This window comes from Durio zibethinus, unplaced genomic scaffold, assembly GCF_047325235.1.
Source record: "Durio zibethinus cultivar Kanyao isolate XHJ-2024 unplaced genomic scaffold, ASM4732523v1 HiC_scaffold_196, whole genome shotgun sequence".
NCBI lineage: Eukaryota > Viridiplantae > Streptophyta > Magnoliopsida > Malvales > Malvaceae > Durio > Durio zibethinus.
In genome coordinates this window covers 27,501-32,500 of record NW_028322819.1, presented here as the reverse complement: position 1 = coordinate 32,500, position 5,000 = coordinate 27,501, and the positions used below count along the sequence as shown (strand labels likewise).

The 5,000-nt window shown below is 31.7% G+C and overlaps 4 non-coding genes across 4 annotated transcripts; 2 read left to right on the top strand and 2 right to left on the bottom strand.

The window, feature by feature from the left end:
* Positions 1–542: 542 nt before the first annotated feature.
* TRNAC-GCA (transfer RNA cysteine (anticodon GCA)) lies at positions 543–614 on the top strand. Its single transcript has one exon. It is a non-coding gene; the product is annotated as a tRNA-Cys (tRNA).
* Positions 615–2,977: 2,363 nt separating this feature from the next.
* On the bottom strand, positions 2,978–3,051 carry TRNAD-GUC (transfer RNA aspartic acid (anticodon GUC)). Its single transcript has one exon. It is a non-coding gene; the product is annotated as a tRNA-Asp (tRNA).
* A 491-nt stretch (positions 3,052–3,542) lies between these two features.
* Positions 3,543–3,626, bottom strand: TRNAY-GUA (transfer RNA tyrosine (anticodon GUA)). Its single transcript has one exon. It is a non-coding gene; the product is annotated as a tRNA-Tyr (tRNA).
* Positions 3,627–4,651: 1,025 nt separating this feature from the next.
* TRNAT-GGU (transfer RNA threonine (anticodon GGU)) lies at positions 4,652–4,723 on the top strand. The gene has a single exon. It is a non-coding gene; the product is annotated as a tRNA-Thr (tRNA).
* Positions 4,724–5,000: the final 277 nt, after the last annotated feature.

Genomic DNA, 5,000 nt, shown 5'->3' with positions numbered 1-5,000 from the left:
TTTAATCTATTCAATGAAAAATTGAAACACGATAATTTCTTGCTGATTCCCTATGGACATCATATCTAGATAGATAAAATACCTCATTAGATAACTAGAGCTGTGTAACAACTTATGTTCGGGGGTTTACATAGACTCATAATTGCTGTTATATTATTATAATATAATTTATAATTATATAATTTATAATTGAAATTAAGAAAGTTTTTTTATTGAATTGAAAAATTGAAAAAAAAAATCAATACTAATTAGTTATGTATCCATTTTTATTTTCTTATACCATTAGAGAAAGACAAGTGAAGAAGAATCGTCCATAAATTTGCCGTCAATAGTTAATAGTTAATGGTTCCAATTTTTTTGTCCTGCATTTTTACTTTTGTAACTGAGAATCCACATTTTCTTTTTCAATAGAAAAGAAAAAAGAAAGGGAAAGTTTTTGTTTTTAGATATTGTGTGTCTTGAGATACTATAACCAATTGAAGGTATGGATCCAATCTAAAAATAAAAAGGGGATACTCTCATTTTTTTGTTTGTAGCCTTTTGGCGACATGGCCGAGCGGTAAGGCGGGGGACTGCAAATCCCTTATTCCCCAGTTCAAATCCGGGTGTCGCCTGATCAACAAAAAACGCGAAATCCTATATTCTGTTTTGCTGATATAACTCGACCAATTTTCTCCGGCAAAAACAAGTGTAAGAAAAGGACTCTTGATACTTTCTTGATTATAAACTTGATTATAAACTTCCGGAGGTTTTGTTTTCTAAAGTGTTGTAAATCCTTACGTCTAGGATTCAAGGAAAAACTAGAGTAGTGGAAGGGAATGAGTAAATCTTGATATGGTAGCCCCTCCCCTACTAATAGAGGGGCTACTATCGGAGTCTTGAATTAGATTGGATAACGGGAGTGTTTAATTAACTAATGAATGGTTGTAGAAGGGTTGGAAGATACTTTGTATACAGACTGATGAAAGTCTCTGAGTGTTCAGGCATCCAATCAATATTAGATTGGATGGATAATTGGCTTTTACTTAATAAGGGACACCAAAAGAAAGAAGAAGTCTTATTATTGCTACATGTGAGTAACATTCTTTTGATACTTCCAAAAGTGTTACTGCGTATTTTGCTTGTGCTTAATGGTTCTCGATTTTACTAGAAATCATATAAGAACTTGTTATAAGCGGATTTATTGAAGTGTTTCATCAACGGTGGTGTGTCAGAATTCCCTTTTCCTTTTGACTCTGCACCGGTAATTCCACTATTATTAGTGAACAATAATGGAAAAATTCCTTCCTATTTGTTTCATATTCATAGAAATTAGGGGACATAATACACATGGATATAGTAAGTCTTGCTTGGGCTGCTTTAATGGTAGTCTTTACATTTTCCCTTTCACTCGTAGTATGGGGAAGAAGTGGACTCTAGGGGTACTTCTAATTGGGTTGAGGAATCAAACCGTATCAATTGTTTTCTAGATCGTTTTGCAAAGCCTTTTTAACTATTTTATTAGTCTTCATTTCGAAATTCTTGGATTCTAGTGGAGTAATGTATTCTATGAATAATACCCTTTCAATCAAAATCAAACAAACATTTCAATAATTCCCATGTTCGTATTTCGAAAGTAAAAGGGATACGGATGATAGGCAATTTATTAAAAAAAAAAAAGAATTCTTCCTAAATTTTCTATTTTGATGAACCAGCTCTTACCAGAGTTATATATGGACAATGAGGGACAAGGAACCCCCCCCCCTTTTTTTTTTCTGTATTTGTTTGTTTTTATTTCCTTCCCTCTTTACTGTTACTGTTCAAAGAGAAAAAAAGTAGTTCTTTTATTTAATAAGATCTTGCCTTAGTGTAGTCACATATTGCACACTTACCCCCTGTTTTATTTATTATTTTAGGAATTTTATTTATGCCATGCTTTATTGACTCATTTCATATCATGGATCAAAGAAAAGAAGTTAAATTAAAAATCGGTTCCATGAAATGAAAGAATTAGAAAATCGTAAGACTTGCCTTTCAATTATTTCAGATTGATTGAAATCAACACAAATAAAATAGATCAAGCGAAGAAATAAAATTGAGATACTATGTACATTACATATATTTCATTACATATATTTAATTGATATCGACATGTATGAAGATACATATTGTAGATTCATCTATATTAAGCTTGTATCTTTATACATTACAATAATAGATATGGATAGTATGGTAGAAAGATTCATATTTTTTTTCTACCATACTATCGAGTTTGATAGGATACTGCTGATTCTAGTCCATTCATTTTATTTAATTTATTTAAGACGTGAAATTGGAATCCTTTTTTTCTTAAATCCTTGATAAAAAGTCAAGTTTCATTCAAATTAATCACTTTGACTGACAGTTTTTACGTATATTATAAGTAAAAAGGCGGTAGGAACTAGAATGAACAGCGCTGTAGCAATAAATGCGAGAATATTTACTTCCATAATTTCATTGTTTTTTTTACTTCGCAATAACTCGGGATTTAATCCCATAGAGATGATAAATTTGTCGCTTGTAAATTCAATGCGATGACTTACATTTCAATGACATCGAATCGGATCAATATCATGAATAACAATATCTAAGCTATCAAATCGATTCACCGTCGAGAATTGAATAGTATAACATAGGAAGCTCTTTTATCCACACCGAATACAAAATTGGATTCCTGGCCCAATCAAAAGAATTCCTTTCCTTTATTTCTATATATTCTTTTCCACTCTTTCTTTTCGATAATCTACCGCCTTCCTTGTACAATCATCTGATGATGTATCATCTGACTGCTTTTCCACTTTCACCGTTTACAAATAGTTTACAAATAAACCCCAACAAAAAATGGAAAGGAAAAAATAAATAAAAAAGGCTATCCTTGGGAATGAAATTCTTTCATTTGTATTCCCTTTCACAGAAAATGGAGGGATCAATTGATGTATTTTTTTTTTATTGTATCCGTCGGGACTGACGGGGCTCGAACCCGCAGCTTCCGCCTTGACAGGGCGGTGCTCTGACCAATTGAACTACAATCCCAGGGCAATAAAGAAAAGTGTACAGCATAGATATTCTTATGATTTCATTCAAGCCATTTTCTATTTAAATTTTAGATTCGAATCGCCGTGTTGTAACAAACAAAGGCGCGAGTGATATATTGATATCCATACGGGTATGCGCTTTAGTGAGAGCAACGCGGATTACTAGTTACTAGTAATCCTTTCGTTATTGCCAAATCGATCGATAATCAATTTTAAAATGAAAAAAAAAAAAGAGTCTTTTTTCTTTACTTTACTCTTTCTTTTCATTAAACTTTATACTTAATGATCCTGATATGAATCTAGATCATTATCAAGGTCAGAATTTATGGGAACAAATAAATAGAACAAATAAAAAACAAATAGCGGTAGGGATGGATATATCAGAAAATTGGACTTTTTTTATTCTTCCCTAATTTTTTTGTTTGGCTTTTCTGGAAAACAAAATACAAAAAAATGGGCATTTTATGTTATGGCGGATCAGCGAATTATTGGGCCGAGCTGGATTTGAACCAGCGTAGACATATTGCCAACGAATTTACAGTCCGTCCCCATTAACCGCTCGGGCATCGACCCAGGAAGAATCAATTATAGGTTTATTGATAATCCATGATCAACTTCCTTTCGTAGTACCCTACCCCCAGGGGAAGTCGAATCCCCGCTGCCTCCTTGAAAGAGAGATGTCCTGAACCGCTAGACGATGGGGGCATATTTGCCTGACCGACATCATACTATGCTCATAGTATGAACAGTTTTTTGAAATTGTCAATATAATGGAATGATATGACTAGATCCGAAAGCTTTTTCCATCTTTTATGATTTTCCATTTTTGATTCATGATTTATACTCATAAATCATTCATTTGAATCGCCACTCTATTCTATATAGAAATAAATTAGATATAGAAATAAATTAGATAAATTCAATCTATTATATTATTATATTATATAAATCGATATTATAAAAAGAAACTAGATTATATTAATAATACAAAGTATAAGATCCTTTCGGGAAGTGATTGGTCTGACATAAACATAAAAAGGGGAGTTAAACTTCATTTCTTCCACTTTCATTCTTCATTTCTTCCACTTTCATTCATTGATTCACTCATTATTAAGATTAAGACGAGACAGGCGTATTTCTATCTCACACTAAGCCAGGAAATTAACAAAAAGTAAATCTGGAATTTTGGGAAGAGGGAGCAAGAAGTTATCGAAAATTATGTGTGTTTTTTTTTTTTTCTAAAAATTGGGTTCGGTGGACAAAGCAAATCTCTTCATCACATGTTTCGATAAAATATATTGGATCCATGTCGAATTGCTAAGGTACATCTATTAATCAAATCAAATAAATGAATTTCGTTCTGTTCTGATAAGCCAATTATGATCGGCCTTGAAACAATTCATTGCATTGATATTTATCAAATCCAATATCAATAAACCCATTTTACCCTCTACACGTTAAGTAAATTAGAATTCTCATTCCTGAATGAGCTACTAGCCACTATGAGTCTACTGCATATACTTATATATATATAACTTATACTTATATATATATATATAAATAGATCTTATCGATTCATTCAGTAATTGAATCGAACGGCCCTTTTAACTCAGTGGTAGAGTAACGCCATGGTAAGGCGTAAGTCATCGGTTCAAATCCGATAAGGGGCTTTTGGCTTTTTTTTTCATAAAACTCCAGTGAAATAGTAGTATTCATATTTAAACGAAGAATAGGGGTGTTGTTTTTATTGGTAATAAAAAACCAACTGTATATGTATAATAATTTAATTAGAAACTGTATAATTTAACTCTAATAAGTTATTATCTAATAAGTTATTATTCTAATGAGTTAGAGTAGAGTAATTCTAAAAGAAAGTTGAACATTTGTTTATTATAATGAATAATGATAAGTCGTCTCTTGAATTGACAAATATATATATATATTTTT